Source organism: Rhinolophus sinicus, chromosome 14, assembly GCF_057876585.1.
Source record: "Rhinolophus sinicus isolate RSI-liver-muscle chromosome 14, RSI-T2T, whole genome shotgun sequence".
NCBI classification, from domain to species: Eukaryota; Metazoa; Chordata; class Mammalia; order Chiroptera; family Rhinolophidae; genus Rhinolophus; species Rhinolophus sinicus.
The window spans coordinates 59,197,450-59,218,663 of NC_142514.1; positions in this window are offsets into that span (position 1 = coordinate 59,197,450).

Here is a 21,214-nt window from a genome sequence, read left to right on the forward strand (position 1 = left end):
TTGATTACTAGTAAAAGAGTAGAGGACAATTTGCCACTTCTTTTCCGCTGTGGAAGAGAGTGCCATGTATTCACCCATACCCATTTCCTTTTACTCCTGGGATATAGCTGGACCATTTCTCAGCCTCTTGCATTTAGATGTAGCTATGCAAATTAATTCTTAACAATGTAATATGGAAGTATGGATATGTGCTACTTCCAGGCCTATATAATCTCCCAAAGATACAACCTGAGTATTTTTTTTTTCATTAATTCAACTATTAGATGAATGGCAAGTACTCAGAATAAATCAGAAGACCTGGAAGATGACAAAACAGTAAGATAGAAAGAGCCTGGATCTTGAAATTATTATATAGACCACCTGCCAGGCACTAGTACTGTTATGCAAATTAGAGAAAACAAAACAAAACACTGTGTCAATTCTCAGGTATTTTCAGATTCACTGTTAACCATAGTTAGCGTGTTCAGAATAATACTCCCACTGAGGATGAGAATTAGCTTATCAGGAAAGCCATCAAATAATCTAACACAGTGGTCTCCCTGGGAATGAGCAGAAGAATCTACTGAGAGGGCATGGAAACTTTTAAAGTTTATCTCTAAATCTTTTATTAATTTGAAAGGAAGAAAACTTTACTGCCATTTAACATATCTCTTACCAATAGTATATCATTAATATCATATCTTAAATATATCATATCTTAAATAAATTCACATACCTTGTTTGGGTTAAAAGTTAAACTTTTTTTTTTATATAGTTAGTGGGACATAATTCAAAAAATTTAGACACCTCTGATCAAAGACACAGCTGTAGGTGTAAAGTGTATAAAAATTTACTTGTGAAAAATTGTAAAATGAAGCATTTCAACATTATGCCAGCTCAAGAAGCCTAAAAAAGGATAAATCATGAAGATATTTGATAGATTTCATTTATCAAAACAGCTAGTTCATATCTGTACTTTAGTACAAGGAAATATCACTGTCCATTCTCCATCTCTTGTATCTGGAAAAGCCTTCTACCTTGCTTTGCACAATAATATATAGTTGAAGTGTCACTGCGTGAGTTCCGATCCTCAGCCTTAGGACGCCTGACATTTCCTGCACTGGTTCTTTTGGAATATGACCTCCATGAGCACAAGCCTAGCCTATTCTCCATGAGGATGAGGAATCATGTGGAGAAAATGAACCAGCCTCCCTGGACACCTCAGTCATTCCATTGGAGGCCCTATAACAGTAAGATATCCCAGCTGAGCACAGCCTAAATTATTGACCCACAAAATAATAAGTAAAAAAATCATGTTTTAAGCCCCTAATTTGGGATGATTTGTTACACTGCAAAAGATTTGTTACATACAAATGCTTTGTAGCAGGTACTATTCCATAGGTGAAAATGCAGTGCTGTAAGAAGCTCAACATTGATTTTAGTTAACATTAAGATTTTTAAAGAACTAATTATAAAAATTGCATGTTATGTTATGTTAATAAGTAATTGAAATAAATATGATGTCTCATCATTCCCAAACTACCTCTAAAGGGTAGTATTGCTTACCAAGAATGTGATCATTTGAGTTAATGATCCCACCTCATTTTACACTCCTAGGAGAGTAGCATCCATCATCTCCCTCACTATAGAACTGTTGTAGTGGAGGTGAGCTTCCCTGTCCCATGACTTGGGCGTGGCCATATTACTTACTTTGGACAATTGGATATCAGAAGAACTGAAGTGAATGGATGCTTAACATGTGCTTGGGTGGTTTGGATTGTCCTTTTATGCTTCCGTCATTGCAATGAGAAGAACATACCCAATGTTTCCAGACTGAATCCTATGAGATATAGAGATTTGTCCTAGTTTGCCACATACTAGTATATACATTCTGAAGCAGATCTGCTTAGGTTGAGACCATCCTACATCATTTGCAACTTATACACATAAGAATACATGTAAGCCACTATATTTGGAGATATTTTCTATTCAGTGTTATAGTGATAGTAGCTGGCTGGTAAAAAGTCAAGCAGATACATCTATATTCAAAAATAAAATTATGCAAAAAATACCTATAAGATTCTGAAAAATAGAGGGGAAAAAATCTATGTACTTTGTGCATTAGTGCACTGTGCTTACTTTGTTTATATAACAAGTCTACTGATTGCTTAAAAATTTGATCTAGAAAATCATAAGAAATAATTTACTAACCACAATAATATCTAGATTTGATAAAAATGGTGATGTGAGGTGAGCCTCTTGAATTCTCTCTTGGAATTTACAACAAATTAGACAACTATAACTCCACAAAGGTCTCCCTGTGCAGCAGACAGACAAGACTAAGAAGAACACTACTGAAATCATCTAAAGGTGGAGAAATTGCACGAGCGGGAGTGGAGGGAAGGAAAAAGTGCAGAGACGGGGAAGCTCAGACGGAGGAAACAGACCTAGCTCAGTACTCTGAGTTCAATGCATCCCGGAACTGCTGCAGCTGCAGGAAAGGGAAGAACTTGGACTGCTAGGGCTCCGTTTACGGCCCATAGGGCTAAGGGGACAGCATATAACACGGCTGAACCCAACACTCACTGCATAGATCTCGGAGCAAAGACTGAGGGAAGAAGGCTGAAGACAGTGGTTTAAGCCCTCACTGCTGAGCAGAGATGGAACCCTGAGGTACTGAGCCTAGCTGCCCCCTCCTTACCTTCCCAGAGCTCGCCCTGCCCCACCTGCCCAATGCTAGAAGTGGAATAGTAACAGTGTCAGATCAAAAGAACAGAGTATTTGCAGTTCTGAGAACTGTGGTCTACAGTCATAGACTTGCAGTCCAACTAGTTCCGGCAAAGGAGAGGGAGCCATGGAAGCAAGACTGGCTGTGTTGGTGATCGCCGCCATTGCTCTGGGCCCCCTCTCACAACCCACCCCACCTCAGTCCCCACCTATCTGGGCAGATCCCTGCAGGAGTAAACAAAGCTGCTGAAACACACGGGCTCTGAATCTGGTACAGGAAGAGCTTTGGAACTTCAGCAGTTCTCCACATCTCCCCACGGAGGTGGCACCCTATGATCCAGGCAAACTGTTCACAGAGGAGAAGCCCATCTTTCAGGGAATACTCCCATTGTGTGAGAAGCCAGATTAGTGCAGAGAAAATATAACACTACAGTGTGAGAGAGAATAAAAGTCTGCAGTTGGAGAGAAAATAAAACATTCTACCAACACCTACTGGAAAACAAAAGAAAGACCTGTTCCTATCAACCTGTTACAGAACCCACTCCTATAGATGTCTAGGAAGAGAAATAATAAATCAGTAATTGCCATGAATAACCAAGGTAAAAAGACAGCTCAGGAAGAAAATGAAAAGTCTCCAGAAAATGAACTTAAAGACATGGAAATATGTGACTTAAATGACAGAGAATTCAAGATTGCAGTTCTTGCATCTCAAAAAAATGCAAGAAAACAAAGACAGACAGTTTAATGAACTCAGAAACACAATCAAAGAAAAACATGAACATTTTACCAAAGAGACTGAATTTTTTAAAAAGAACCAAATAGAATTTCTGGAGTTTAAGAACTCAATAAAATAAATGAAGAATGAAATAGCCAGCTTAGGTAGTAGAGTTGACCAGATAGAGGAAAGAATCAGTGACATCGAAGATAGAAACCTGGAAATGATATGGATGGGAGAAGAAAGAGACCTGAGACTTAAAAGGAATGAAAGAACTCTAGAAGAACTTTCTGATTCCATCAGAAAGAGCAATATAAGAATAATGGGCATACCAGAAGGAGAATAAAGAGGGAAGGGAACTGATAGTATATTCAAACAAGTAGTCAATGAGAACTTCCCAAACTTGTGGAAAGAAATGGATCCTCAAATCCAAGAAGCAAATAGACCACCTAGTTACCTCAACCCCAGCAGGCCTTCTCCAAGGCACATTGTATTAAAGCTGTCAAAAATTAACAACAAAGAAAGAATCCTCAAGGCAGCCAGGGAAAAGAAGATGGTAACCTACAAAGGAAAACCCATTAGATTATCATCAGATTTCAGCAGAAACTTGACAAGCCAGGAGGAAGTGGAATAAAATATTCAAACTATTGAAAGAGAGAAATTATGAGCCAAGAATAATATACCCAGCAAAGATATCCTTTAGATATGAAGGAGGAATAAAGACCTTTCCAGACATACAAAAGCTGAGGGAATTTTCTAACACACGACCTGCACTAAAAGAAATCTTGAAGGATGCTATTTGACCAACATAAATAGGGATAATTTGTGACAACCAAAACATAAAGGGGGGGGAGGAGTACAGGGCTTAACCAGAATATGGGAATGGAGAAAGTAATCATGCTGAAGTAAATGGAATACTCTAAATATGAAACTTTCTTTGATATAAACTTAATGGTAACAATTAAAAAAAAAAAATCCAGAACTGAAATATATAATGCAATAAAAGAAGAAACAGAGGGGAAAATCATAGAATACCACCACATAGAAATAATAGACAACAATAAAATGACAAAGAAACAATGGAGACATAGTCTTACCAAAAAACCAAAGATAGAATCATAGGACATCCTCACATATCAATAATGACCCTAAATGTAAGTGGACTGAACTCACCAATAAAAAGGCACAGAGTAGCAGATTGGATCAAAAAACTAAACCCAACCATATGCTGCCTCCAAGAGACACATCTCAGCTACAAGGACAAACATATACTCAAAGTGAAAGGATAGAAACTGACACTCCAAGCAAATGGTATCCAGAGAAAATCAGGTGTAGCCATACTGATATCAGATGAAACAGACTTCAGGATAAAAAAGGAAACAAGGGACAAAGACGGACATATTATAATGATAAAAGGGACTATACAACAAGAAGACATAACAGTCATCAATATTTATGCCCCCAACCAGGGAGCACCGAAATATACCAAACAACTACTAACAGAAGTAAAGGGAGAAATTGACCAAAACACAATTACAATAGAGGACCTAAATACATCATTGACAGCTATGGATAGATCATCCAAACAGAAAACAAATAAAGAAATACCAGCCCTAAATGACACATTAGATGAAATGGACATAATTGACACTTATAGAGCACTTCATCCTAGAACATCAGACTATATATCTTTCTCTAGTGTACATGGCACATTCTCAAGGATAGACCATATGTTGGGACATAAAACTAACCTCAGCAAATTTAAGAAGATTGAAATCATACCAAGCATATTCTCTGATCACAAGGCTTTGAAATTGGATATAAACTGCAAAAAGAAAGCAGGAAAAACCACAAGTATGTGGAGATTAGACAACATACTTTTAAAGAACAACCAGGTCAAAGAAGAAATGAGGAGACATCAAAATATACATAGAAACAAGTGAGAATGAAACTACATCCTCCAAAAATTTTGAGGATGCAGTGAAACAGTTTTTAGAGGGAAATTTATATCATTACAGGCCTATCTCAAGAAACAAGAAACATCCCAGATAAATAACATGATGTTACACTTAAAGAACTAGAAAAAGAAGAACAAATGAAACCCTAGGTCAGCAGAAGAAAGGAAATAATAAAAATCAGAGTGGATCTAAATGAAATAGAGAAAAAAGACGACAGAAAAAAATAATGTGACAGAGTTGGTTTTTTGAAAAGATTACTAAAATTGAGAAAACCTTAGCTAGACTCACTAAGATAAACAGAGAAAAGACATTAATAAACAAAATCAGAAATGAAAGAGGGGAAGTTATCACAGATGCCACAGAAATGCAAAGGATCATCCAAGAATACTATGAAGGACTATATGCCACCAAATTCAATAACCTAGAAGAAATGGACAAGTTCTTAGAAACATATAGCCTTCATAGGCTGAATCATGAAGAATTGGAAAATCTAAATAGACAGGTCACCAGCAAGGAAATTGAATCAGTCATCTGAAACCTTCCCAAAAGCAAAAGTCCGGGACCAGATGGCTTCACTAGTGAATTCTACCAAACTTTCAAAGAATATCTAATACCTGTCCTACTCAAACTCTTCCAAAAAATTGAAGAAGAGACAATACTCCCTATCTGACTTTATGAGGCCAACATTACCCTGATACCAAAACCTGGTAAGGATAACACAAAAAAAGAAAACTACAGACCAATATATCTGATGAATACAGATGCAAAAGTCCTAAACAAAATTTTAGCAAATCAAATGTAGCAAAGCATTAAAAAGACTATTCATCACGACCAAGTGGGATTCATCCCAGGGGCAGAAGAATGGTTCAGCATATGCAAATCCATCAATGTGATACACTACACAAACAAAATAAAGGACAAAAATCATATGATGATATCAAATGATGCAGAAAAAGTGTTTGACAAGATACAACATCCATTTATGATTAAAACAATACAATAGGTATAGAAGGAAAATATCTTAACATAATAAAGTCCATATATAACAAGCCCTCAGCTAATATCATAATTAATGGTGAAAAACTAAGGTCCTTTGCTCTATGTGCAAGAACACGACAGGGTTATCTCCTACCATCTCTGCTTTTTGATATAGTGTTGGAAGTCCTTGCGAGAGCAACCAGGCAAGAGAAAGAAATGAAAAGCATCAAAATTGGGAATGAAGAAGTTAAATTATCACTCTTTGCAGGTTGCATGATGCTATATATAGAAAACCCTAAAGACTCCACCAAAAAGCTATGAGAAACAATAAACTAATATAGTAAAGTTGTTGGCTACAAAATCAATGTACAGAAGTCCATTGCATTCCTATATACTAACAATGAAATCTCAGAAAATAAATTAAAAGAAAACAATTTCTTTTGCAATTGCAGCAAAAAGAATAAAATACCTAGAAATAAACTTAACCAAGGATGTGAAAGACCTATATGCTGAAAACTATAAAAGATTTTTAAAAGAAATTGAATACACAAAGAAATGGAAAGACATGCTGTTCTGTGCACATGGATTGGAAGAATCAACATAGTTAAAATGGCCATATTACCCAAAGCAATATACAGATTTAATGCAAACCCCATCAAAATCCCAAGGTCGTTTTTTAAAGAAATAGAACAAAAAAATCCTCAGATATGTATGGAACCACAAAAGACCCCGAATAGCCAAAGCAATCCTCAGAAAAAAGAACAGTGCTCAAGGTATCACACTCCCTGACTTTAGCTTGTACTACAGGGCAACAATAATCAAAACAGCATGGTATTGGCTGAAAAAAAGACACACAGACCAATGGAATAGAATTGAGAACTCAGAAATAAATCCACATAAATACGGACAGATAATTTTTGACAAAGAAGCAGAAAACATACAATGGAGAAAAGACAGCCTCTTCAATAAAGGGTGATGGAAGAATTGGAAAGCCAAATGCAAAAGAATGAAACTGGACTGCTATCTGTCACCATGTACCAAAATTAACTCAAAATGGATCAAAGAGCTAAGCATAAGACCTGAAACAATAAACTGCATGGAAGAAAACATAGTTACTAAATTTACGGACCGTGAGTTCAAAGAGCATTTTATGAATTTGAATCCAAAGGCAAGGGAAGTAAAAGCTAAAATAAATGAATGGGACTATATGAAACTTAAAAGCTTCTGCACAGCAAAAGAAGCCATCGACAAAATAAAGAAGCAACCAACTGAATGGGAGAAGATTTTTGCAAACAGCGCCTCTGATAAGGGTCTAATATCTAAAATATACAAGGAACTCATACAACTCAAGAACAACAACAACAAAAAAACAACCCAATTGAAAAACTGGCAGAGGACCTGAAGAGACATTTCTCCAAATAGGACATGCACATCCAAATAGACATATGGGAAAATGCTCAATATCACTAATCATCAGAGAAATGCAAATAAAAAACACAATGAGATATCACCTCACCCTGGTTAGAATGGCAATCATCGACAGGACAAATAGTAACAAGTGTTGGAGAGGCTATGGAGAAAAAGGAACCCTCATACACTGTGGTGGGGAATACAGATTGGTGCAGCTGCTATGGAAGGCAGTGTGGAGGTTCCTCAAAAAATTAAGAATAGAATTACCATATGATCCAGTATTCCCTCTCCTGGGTATCTACCCAAAAAATCGAAAAACATTTATCCATAAAGACCTGCATGCTTCAATGTTCATTGCAGCTTTATTTACGGCGGCCAAGACATGGAAACAACCAAAATATCCTTTGATAGATGAATGGATAAAGAAGTTGTGGTATGTATACACAATGGAATAGAATTCAGCAGTAAGAAAAGATGAAATAGTACCATTTGTGACAACATGGATGGATCTTGAGATTATAATGCTAAGCGAAATAAGTCAGACAGGAAAGGTAGAGAACCATATGATTTCACTGCTTTGTGGTTTATAAAACTGAAAACAAACAAATGAAGGAACAAAAACTCATAGACATAGATAATAGTTTAGGAGTTACCAGAGGGTAAGGGTGATGGGGGCTCTAAAAGAGGATAAATGGGGTCTAATATATTGTAATAGAAACAGAACTGACTGGGTGATGAACACACAATATGAGATATAGATAATGTATTACAGAACTGTACACCTGAAATCTATGTAACTTTACTAATAATTGTCACCCCAATAAACTTTAATTTAAAAAAATCTAGGTTTTTTGGAATCAGTATCAACTGATTATTTATCAAACAATTATATTTTTATGAGACTATCCATTAAAATTCCATGTTCTCCTGAACAGAGCAAACTATTTTAAATTCATAAAAACTAAAAAAGATTTTAGTTAAAATATTTAGTTAAATATAAAAATGTAATAAGTAGATATATTCTATTCATTATTTAATACAGTATGCAGATAAATTCTCAATTCTTTTCAACTAAGTTTTCAGTTTCCAATTAATATTCAACTCATTAATGGTAGTAATCATTTGTATATTTCTGTATACTTGAAGACTATGTTCCATGTTGTCCTGCTATGAATTGATCTGTAAATCTATGATTTTCAAATTATCATCTGTGAACTGATGCCATCAAGTTCACCTTGGATGATTCTAGAGACTCCTCCCAGATTTAATGAATCAGGACCTCTGCCTGGGGTTATATCCTGACATCTACATATTTATCAAGTTTTCCAACAAATTCATAGGCACAGTAAAGTTTCAGAGCTACTTCCCTAAATATTTTTTAATGATTCACTTAACACATGCGTCTTCTTTGACACAAATACTGTCTCTTCCTACTTTTGTGCAACACATGTATTTGCATATCAGTACTTCCGAATCCATCCTCTGCTTTGCTACAGCTCTAACCTTATAAAATTGATACGTGAAAATATTTTTCTATTATTAAATACCAACATTTATGTAGGATGAATAAATCACAGAATTATGATCACTTGGCGTTTTATTTTAATCATTGTTTATACTTTATTCAGTATTATATAAAGTCAATTACCTTAATTTGCTATTTGTAATTGAACTATTTATTGAAATAATCATGGATTGGCATGCAGTTGTAAAAATAATACATAGAATAGAGATTCCATGAACACTTTACTTAGCTTCCCCCAATGCTAATATTTTAAAACTATAGTGCAATATTACCACCAAAATATTGGCATTGATACAGTCCATCAGTTTTATTTAGATTTTCCGAGTTTTACGTGTACTCATTTATGTTTGTGTGTGGGAGGCGGATGTGAGTTTGTAATTTAATTCTATGCAACTTTATCACATCTATAGTTTTGTGTAACTACCATCATAGTCAAGATATGTACGAGTTCAATTACCACAAAATTCTCTCAAGTTGCCCGTTCATAAACATAACTCACTCCCTTCCACCCCACTCATAACCCTAAGCCCTGAAAACTCTCATCTGTTCTCAATTTTCAAAATGTTGTCATTTGAAAAAATTATATATAAGTGGAATTATACAGTATGATTTACTTATGGGATTGGCTATTTTCACCCAGTGTAATTCTCTGTTGTGTATCTCAGTATTCATTCCTTTTTGTTGCTGAATAGTATTCCATGGTGTTTATGTACCACAATTTGTTTATTTGTCAGTTGAAGGATATCTGTACTGTTTGAAATTCTTGGCCATCACACACAAGCACACACACACACACACACACACACACACACACACACACACACACACAAACTGCTCTGAGTAGTTGCATTTAGGTTTTGTGTGAACTTGTTTTCATTTCCTGGAATGAATGCACAAGGGTGAAATTGCTGGCCATATGATAACTGAGTGATTAATTTTTTTTAAGAAACCGCCCAACAGTATTCCAGAGTGTCTGTACCATTTTGTATCACCAACAGTAATGTATAAATGATTCAATTTCTCTGCATCCTCACCAGAATTTGGTATTGTCTCTATTTTTTTTTTGGTCATTCTAATGGGCATGAAATGATATGTCATTGTAGTTTTCATTTGTATTTCCCCGATGACTAAAGGTGATGAACATAAGTAGTTATTTATCTTCTATATACTCGTATCTTGTTCAGTGAAGTGTCTGTCTATGTCTTTTGTCCATGTTATAATTTAATTGTTTGCTTTCTACTGAGATTTAAGAGTTCTTTAAATATTCTCGATAATATTTCTTTATCATATATGCAGTTTGCAAATCTTTTCTCTTAATTTCTAATAAGACCAATATAAAATATGTTATCTGGTTCTCTAAAATTATACTAGAGACAAAATGAAATTACTGAATTTTAATTTAAGAGTGAAATTAGCTAAGTAATAGAGAGAGGAAAGAGAGAGAGGATAAAGAAAGAAACAGAAAGAATAAAAACATAAAGATCACATGCAGTGAAGGGAAAGTAAAATTTTCTTCTGCAATTTAGTGGCCTCCTTCGATTTTCCTTCTATAGTCCAGAAGTTAACATTTTTATAAGCATCAGAGGAAGATCAAGTCAATATTATCCACATGAAACTAAAAAGATAATTAGACATGTTAGATGTCTTCCTTCATCTGGTTCTTTCACAAAGTTCTATTCTAACAGTAAATGACAGTTAAAGATACTTTAAATGCCCAGCATCAGGAATGATAAGAGAGCTTTGATTTTGATATATTATACATAAATAATACACATAATTTTGGGGAAAATGTATTGTTTAATTTTTTATTAAAAATGTCTTCATATGTCAAAAGAACTAGTAGAAAATTAGAAATTTTCACTCCTAATTACTTTCTTTCCATTTCTCTAAGATACTACTTAATTGAAAGTACTCATAAGACTGAAAAAAAAAGTATTTTATTATCTAAGTGTTTTTCTGAAAGTATAAATTTATAATTAATTTTATTGGTTATTTATTCATTGGTTAATGATATCTAACAATCAAGAAAATTCAGTAAATTTTTGGTAGTTTATAGGGTGTTCCATATACTTTCATATTTACTTTTATAAGGCACTTATCACTAGTTTGAAATGACTTTAATGCAGCTAAGAAAAGAAATGCATTAACGTTTATTTAGTTACTCTATGCCTAAGTTTCAGGAAACAAAAAGAAGCATAAAATATGTTAAGTATTTCACAATTGCACAAGTGTCATTAAATTAAACAAGGATTTTATTAGATGATAAAAATAGCATATTTGTGAAGGTGAAATGAAAGAATACTATGTAGGAAGTCAGTAGATTTATGTACTTATCAAGGGCTTCGTAGAGAGAGAGAGAAAAATAATAATCCCAGCTTTGTTTCTTTGGGTAATTAATATTCTTAATCTCACTATGTCTCAGTTCCTCATCAACCAAATGTATAACACCTGTTAGATAAATGGGAGATTTTATTAGTATAGGTAACAATATGGGGTAAGAGGATGATATTTATTCAAGGGGGAGAATGTGAGCAGGGCCTTAAAGATGGAGTTAAAATGAAGAAATAAGGTAGTCATGAAAGTCTTTTGTAGAAATAGTGGGAAGTGAGCTGTATACTTAAAAAAAAAAAAAAAAAAAAAAAATTCCTAAGAATTAGAAAATGGGGAGAACCAAAAAAGGTATTTAAGGCAATGAAAGCCCCAAGGTAAAGTCCCAAAGAAAGATTGACAGGGCTAGATGATGGAGGCCCTCTGATGCCAGCCAGGGGACTTTGGTGGTGCTGAGTAATTATTAGAACTGGGTAACCCCAGTTCAGGACAGGATACCCTCAAATAGGCACCATGGCATATTGAATACTTTCAGTTAAAGAAATTTGAGAAAACGACAGAAGCATGAAGGTCACTTTGACCTTCCCACTCCTTACCCTTCTTCGCTAAAAGAAATCGTAAAACCCTCCTGTGAGAGTTACCCTTCCTTTATCCACGGAAAGGAGCATCAAGACAAAAAGATGCTGAGAAAAATCAAAGCAAACAAACAGACCTTGCTAATTTCCCCCAGTTTATCATATCTACTTCACACTCTTTGACCTATCATATTTTTCAGTGCTCTTCTCTTTTCATCAAACTTTTAAAATCAAAAGCAAATAGAGAACAGCTTTGACGTTTCCCTGAGCAGACAAAATCAGTTTAGTCAATAATTTAATTTAATTACCAATGACTGTAAAAACACTGCTTTCTCACTATATAAGTTGCTTTGTTATACCCTTGAGCCTCATTCGGTATTTTGGTCTGAGTGCTCTCGGTTTGCCAACTGTCTTTTTCGTGTGTGCCCAATACAGTTTTACCAATTACAACTTCAGTGATATAATGATTTTGCTTTGGCTATTTCTGAACCTTTGACAAAAGCTAGCATTAAAAATACTCAGGCTTAACAGTTTCTTCAAGTCTTGATTTCCTTATGAAGTCTCCCAAGTCATGTAAAAGATATGTGAAATTGATATGCTTTTCACCTGGTAATATGTCTATCAGTTCAATTTTCAGACCCAGCCAGGGATCCTGAGAGGGTTGAGGAAAACTTTTCTCTCTTTTACAGTAATTTGCCCCCTCTGATTTTTATTTTTATTTTTGGATGGGGTGTACAGAGATATATGCAATGAATTGAGAAAGGAGCCATTAAAAATAAAAAATAAAAATAAATCAGAAAATATATGCTTAAATTCCAAGACAAGGACAAAAAAACAAAACAAAACAAAAAAACAACAAACAAAAAACCCAAAAAACAATCTTATCCTCTGGCAAAGGGAAAGTTCCTGCCACATACATTAATGATCTTAATTATCCAACAATTGAGCCTCTATGAGCTCAAAAAGTTGACTGCTTGATTAAATGTATTTTATCTCAATAGATAGCACTTTAGTTACTTGACAAGGTCAAGGTCTTTAATACACAGCAAAGCTAGTTCTACAGGATGAGCTATAGTTGCAGAAAACAGACTTTTCTTGAAAAAAGAAATGTTGGGAATCAGACTCTGCAAGGACATATCATTACAGTATAAGAATTTCAACAGAAAATGGAAAGAAAAATCCTCTGAAATATGTTTATCAGCAAATGACCTGATCAGCTATGGTCCATCACAGGCAGATCATGGCTCTGTAAATCAGTACATCCCAGAAAGCAACTTTAAATGGATTTGAGATTACTGACACTTTTTATTAAAGTTCCTTCATAGCTCAGGGAAGGAAATATAATGCTCAAAGTATTGCACCTTTTAAAACTTCATAGGTTATCTTATTTAAAACAGAAAACTTTCTTATTTTAGGCTCTTTTATAAATAGCTTAAGCCATTGAGGTTTAAAAGCAGAGCTGACAATTTTTAAAGAATCTTTTTGAAGTTGTATGCCATTTTTTAAGAGTACTGAATGCTTCCTATCATGGACTTGATCAGTGGAAGGCAGCTCACTTGATAGCCTCCTCAGTTACCAGACAGAATGATATAACATACTATCTCAAGACAAGGAGTCAATTAAAGTAGCAGCTCAAACATTAAAAGTATTTAGAGGGTTCTTACTTTAACATTTAGGAAATCAACATTTGTTTTTACAGAGTCATCAGATTGGAAGCCTTTGTCTTCAGGCAAAGCACTTTGAAAATGATCCCTGCTTTGGGAGAAATACCCTGGTGGAGTCAGATTTCCTAATTTGCAAACCTTGGTTGACCTCAGTTCTTTGAATGACCTTAAATATGAATCCTGAATACATTGTTTTCAGTTGTACTAATTAGTTTTACATACTTAAACAGCATATGCTAATTTATGTAAATCAACACTCTCTTTTTTTAATGTAAATGTAAATATGCATGCCCTAGATTCCTTGAAAGAAATACAGTTTCAAAATGCAGTTTCTTTATTTTAGAGGACTTTTCGCTTGGTTTTCCAATAATAGTGGAAAATAATCACCTTTGATACTTAAGTAACTGTATAACAATAAACTCTAAGCCCTCCAACTAACTTTCCTGGAAGGCTTGTCTTTGTTTCCTCAACTTTAGAATAGAATCTGATGCTCTGTTTTTACTAACTGGTTTTGACAGCTTTCCTTCCTAGAGTTTCAACAGACAGGATAAAGATATCAGAAAATTCAACTAAGATCACAACATGTAAAGCACTAATATTTCATTATTATCAGGGACCTCGAGGGTTCTTTTAAGCTCTTTCCATAGTTAATCAACCTTTATTTGTGTTATAGTCTATTAAACAAAATTTCTTCAAGTAATTAAGACAAAATGAGTTAACAAAAATGTACAAGGAAGTATCTCATGAAGCTAATCCTGATTTAAAACAAAATTTGAAAATAGTGGTTTATGTAAATTATGTGATGATTTTTAAAACAAATGTTTTATATTTAGATGACAAACAGTGCACCAAGAATGTTGTAAGTTTCTTTTATGTTTATCATTCTGCTTATTTGAAACTCACAGTTGTTACCTGAATCTTGATTGTACTTGGGATTAGAGTTTATCCAGGCTTCTATAACTGGAGAGATTTATAATATCTAATTAGAGAAGAAAAATGTGCAATGCACGCTCCAGAGAGAGAGAGAGAGAGAGAGAGAGAGAGAGCATGAAATGTTCTTTGGGAATTTCATATATAAACTAAAAATAGTATACAGAATAAATACAGAATAAATTGAATTATGGTAACACTCCTTATTAACTAGGAATAATTGACCACATGTAGCTAATGGCAATCTCTCTCCTGGTCTTACTTAAAAACTTTTATCTTCTGTTACAGCTCTGTTAGCATTTGAATGGCTATTTTCTAGTATCAGGGCTTATATACCTAATGTAAGGAATTTTGATTTTCTCTTTCTGAAATAACATATATATATTTTTTTCATATTTATACATCTCCACCATCTGTATTTGGATAGTTCTATTACAGTTTTCCAAAAACTACTCACTTTTCCCAGTACGTGATTAAAATAATATCTGGTTCAACCACTGCTCTGAATAGTGGACTTCTCTAATTCTTTTTGTTTGCTTCATTAAGAAAGTTATACTTGGAAATAAGCAAAGAGAGGGTGTGGCAGACACTTTTAACGTCATGCTAGTTCATTATTTTACAAGCACCCTCAAGGATTGTTTCATTCTCAGGGAGAATGTACCTGTGTTCGGTTTTTCTATTTAACTAGAGTTACATGTTGATTTGTAGATTTCTACCCTGTAAAAAATGTAATTCTAACAGTTGTGGTTTCAATGCCTTGTGGAATATTAGCAAATTTTGTATGTAATTTAATATATGTAATTTAACAACCTTATCTTAATATCCACATTTAAAAATGTGTCTTTTCTGATGGCTGTATAATCTTCAATCCTTAACGTCTTTTGGAACCAGCTTTATCATGTTACTGTTTTTTTCATTCATTAATTAGTTCAATAAAATATCTGACATATGTCCATTCTGCATATGTATGAGAATTGCTTTTAACTTTTGAAACTACACTTTAATAATTCCGTGTTGCCTTTCTCCCTAAGCTGTGAATATCACATTCATATAAGAATGATTTCTCCTTTTTAAAAAAAAATGAAATATTGTAGACAAGCTTAAATCTAAAGCCTAAATCCTCTCTCCTCTTTTCTCTAAACATACCTTATGCTACTAAACCAGATCACTTCCCAGATGTAACTGCTGTTACGAGTTTGGTGTTTATCCACTGTGACATTTTCCATGCATTTGCACATGTCCATATGTATCTATGTTAACTTAAATAGTGGTATACTATGTGAAATAGTATGCTCTACATGTCTTGAAGACGTTTCCATTTAACTCCTCATTCTTAAGTGTTGTATAGGGTCATAGGATAAGAAATACCTTAACATGAGTAAGTATTCATCCATTAAGAGACATTTAGTCTGCTTCAAATTTTTTAGTACAAGCAATGCTAGAATGATCATTCTTGTAAATGTTTCCCTGTCTCCATATTTATGCATTTCTCTCTAGGATAAAGATCAGGAATTGGATATTTCCTATTTGCGGTTTTAAATAAGAAAATATATTTTTAAATTGCCCTCCAAAGGAACTCATTTTTACACCCACATAAGCAGTTGACCTCATTAGTAAATATTTTAAACATATATAATATTTTTCCAAACTAGTCAATGGGGTAGTTATATGGGGTGACATATTTTTTTAGGATTAAATTCTAAAGTCATCAAGGAAGAGGACAAAAATGTATAGAAATAAAAATTACCTCTAAAAATATATTTGGTTTACATACACAACACTATAGAAATTTTTATCAGTTTCTCTAAGTTATCCTTAATCTATTTATTTTAAATAATGTCTAACTCTCTCATTTAATTTTTGCTGGCAAATCAAGAACAGTACATTTTTTTCATACTTATTTTTTTCTCTTTTAGAATAAACTTTGTCAGAAGCATTGTATCTCTTACCTGAGACATAAGCTCAGTGAGCTAAGCAAAAGGAGCTAAGTTTTCTAGTCTTCTATCTTATAATAAAAACTTCTGAGAAAATTTTATAGTTTCTATAAGTTAATATTATGTTTTATGAGATTCTTTATTGCAGCAGATCAGTCTTTTGAAATGTAAACCAGATCACATTTTTCCAATCTTTTTACCATGGCATTTGTCATCTGTCACCACACTTTAGAATCCCCAGGGAGAAAACAGTGTGGGAACGTATGTCTAAAACATACTCATTTGCTAAATATCTGTCAAATGAATTGATTGTTGTTAATTGACAAGTATCAACAAATGGTTAGTTTATCAATGTTCTATTAATGTTTTCAATAAAGTATGAAATCTTGTTTTGCAATACATATCTACTTACTAATGTACACAATTCAATTGTTCTATTGAAATATTTGATGTGTTTATTTCTTTTTTAGTTGATTTGATCTATGGTTTCTGAGAAATGTGCAATAAAATGTCTTGCTAAAGTTTAAGATTTGTCATTTTAGCACTTGTCAGTTTTTGAAATATACAGTAACTTAAAGATTTTTTTAGGTGCATGTAGATTTGTGACTATAACATTGTTTTGGTATGTTGCTATTTCTATCAATATGAATTATGTCTCTTTATAGCATTTAGGGCATTTTGCTTTGAATTTGGTTTTGGATTTTTTTTGGCTTTGTTTCTGTTTTTATTTAATCTGAACAATTTTGGTTTTAAACAATCAAAATTTTTAATGAGTACTGTTATTTATCTTTATCCCAACTGATACCTATTTTGCATTTTCTATTTGCCATGCCCTATTGTTATTGTCTTAGTTTCCTTGCTATCTTCTTATTGTGGTGAGTGCTTTTTCTACTGATTTTCCATTCTAGTAATGTAACTGTCAGAACTTCTTGTAATCTCTTATTATACATCCCTAAATAAATAACACACTTAAACTTGTATTTTCCAAACATCAAATGTTAATGATTATGTAAAGCTGTCTCCTACCAAGACAAGATTTGTGGAATGCTTTACTTTGGCTTTTCCCTCTACACAACCCACAAACCACTGTGGATATTATCTGGGAATTTTACTTTATATTGTTAGAATTTTTTTGTTTACAATCAACATGGATTTACTTCACATCTTTGGGCCTCGATTTTTTATTTTTTTTTAGGAAACTTTGCCAGGACTATTATATCCATGGCTTAGTGCATAAACTCACTGAGCTTAGTCATAGGTATCAATTTAATTGTTATTTTGTCTACTTTTTTTGTTTTCTTTTAATGAATCTCTCTCTCTCTCTCTCTCTCTCTCTCTCTCTCTCTCTCTCTCTCTCTTTCTTTCTCTTTCTTTCTTTTAAAGTTATCTGTGGATTTGATGAGTTCCCAACTTTCCAAACCTAAAGAAAATGAGGCTTAAGTGACTAGGTAAACCACGCACTCTAACAAGAAACGGTCAGAGACGTAGGACAGAATACAAGCGAATTGTAAACTGAATAGCTGAGCATTACAATCTCTATTTAAGACAGTTCTGAACTGCATTTACAGTCCAATTGCTAGGAAAAGTATAATAGTTTCTTTACCCAAAACATGTCCCAACTTTTCCATGTGTATGTTTCTATTAATATGTTGTTTGTTTTTGCCCTTCCCTAATTATCTCATTAAAGGTTCTATCAGCAAAATGGAACTCTGCTTAGCTATGTTAGGCAGAAAGAGGACTGGTGTACAAATTGTTAGAAGGAGCAAAAAGGTGGAGTGACATTACTCAGATCAAAAACTGGAGGAAACTATGAGTGCTTATGTCTGCATTCCTCTGTGGCTGCCATGTCAGGAGTCTGCATTATATTAGATAGGGAATCAACATTCACATTTTAGACATTTCCAGAGCTGGTCTTTGTCCTTATTACACTGATGTTGTTTATGATAGAGATTTCTCTCAATAATCAAAGTCCTAGGTGATTTGGTATGGAAAACCTTATACTAGATCTAGTATATGATTTCAAGTGAAGATAAAAGGTATGGGTTCCAACTCTGTTTTCTACTGATCAAATAGGTTTACATGAGCTCATTAATGAATGCTCAGCTGGAGGAAAATTACTTTTTTATTTTCTCTGTTTCAAAACAAAATTGAGTTGCTCTATTGACTAGACATATCAAATAAAATAAATCTGCTAGCCTTCAGTGTCTCAAATCATCACAATTTTCCATGGTGTCTATTACTGATAAAATCTGTAAATGAGTGATAAACGAGGAGACTTTCTTCAGATAAAAAATAATTCAGTAGCACGCATGCTCTTTTGAGTAGTTCATGTAGAAAAGTATTACTTAGCATGGATATAATGATATGTTTTGAAGTCAGAGAAAGGAATTCCTGACATCAAACTTGGCAATTCACTATAGCTCTCTGTGATCTCTTTTCTATCTAAAATAAGAAAAATGATTAATTGAGAATTAAATTAAATGGTATACATGATGGACGCTTGTAAGTTGTCTCACAATTCTTTCATGTTGCAATTTACTATTTCTATGTTCCATCCACATACAGAAGTATTTTATTATCAACTCATTTAGTCCTTATAAAAAACCCTATAATTTAAATTATATTAAGATTTGCATTTTTAAGATAAAGAAACAAAAGTTTGGAAACAACATTTCCACAGGGCATTGGTGAAATAGCCACGGTACAATCACAACTCTCTCTGGAGCAGATAGGTTTTATCATAATCCCGTGCATCAGAGTCAAATTGCTTTCTCTGACAGTAGCAGGGAGAGCTAATTGAAACACGGGTTTAAATGGGGAGTCATTAGAACATATTTAACATTATTAAACATAAAATATGTATATGTTTATGTATATGTTGCCAATCTTTTAATTAGAGTTATGAATCATTTTCTTACCTAAAACACAAACATATTATTCATCTACAATTTTCAGTTTTGATTTCTTTAACTTGGGGGAAGGAATTAGACAACTGTAGATTTATCTGAGCATAGAATCTCTCTTTGACGCTATCCAATAGAAATTTCTGTGATTATAGAAAGGTTCTATATTTGTGCTGTTTAATTTGGTAACCACAAGCTGCATGTGGCTATTGAACCTGAAGCTACTGAGGAACTGAATGTTTAATTGAATTTTATTCTAATTAATTTGAATATGAAGACCTGTATGTGGCTAGTGGGTATTGTATTGATTTTATGTTCCCCACTTACCCCTTCCCCCACCAAATAGTTTATGATTTCGTTGTTCACGTCTAAATTCAATAGCATTTGGGAAAGCCACGTGAATCATTGTGCTATTCTCAATTTTTAATGGGCAAAAATACTAAACAGTTTTACACTTTATTCTTTTCGATTCAAGCAATAGTTACTATGTTTACCTAATTGTGATAGTAAGTTCCAATAGTATAAAAGGTTGTGAAACCATGCTTTTCACTCCTGGAAAGCATGCAATTCAACTGGTGGGTGCACAAGTGCACAGACATGCTAGAGATATTTTGTGAGCATCTGTAAGCATGCTTTACAGGAGGAAATCAGTGTGACTGATATTGGGTGAACAGATTAAATGAAGTCAGGTAAAACCATCCCTATTGTACTATGAGGGTTATTGTTGATTGCACACCATTAGCAAAAATCAAATAAATAAATACAGTCATGCAGCACATAATGGTATTTCAGTCAAGATGGACCACATACGTGATGGTAGTCCTATAAAATTACAATGGAACTGAAAATCTCCTATTACTAGTGACACTGTAGCCATCATAAGGTCGTAGCGCAAGGCATTACTCCGGTGTTTGTGGTGATCCTGGTGTTAACAAACTACTCTGCCAATCTTACAGCAAATACAATTATGTACAGTGCATAATACTTGGTAAATGACAATAAACAACTCTGCTACTGGCATGTATTTACTATACTTTTTATTGTTATTTTTGAGTGTGTTCTTTCCACTTATTAAAAAATAAATAAAGGTTGCTGTAAAACAGTATGCCTGTTATGCCAGTAGCTGCCTCATGTATCTCATGTTTACTGTGCCTCTTAATTGCATCACTTTCTCTTGTGTTTGATTTAATCTCTTGTTGTTTTGTACAGTAACCAACATGCTGTGCAGGCTTGTGGCCTAGAATAATAGGCTATACCATAAAGCCTAGGTGTGTAATAAGCTACACCATCTAGGTTGTGTAAGTGCACTCTGTGATGTTCACAAAATGGTGAAATCATTTAACGATAAATTTCTTAGGCGGTATCTCAGTAGTTAAGTGGTGCATGACTGTATATTGATGAAATGATATAAAATAAAATAACATGGTATTGTAAAAGTTGTTTACACACAATAAACCAACATGTAAATTCACATATGACAAAATTAATAAAGAAGGGTAAAATAATCAAAATATTACAAAATAATTTAAAATCTTTCTTAAAAATATCTTTCCTCTTAGTTATAGATAGCTCATTTGGAAAACATATT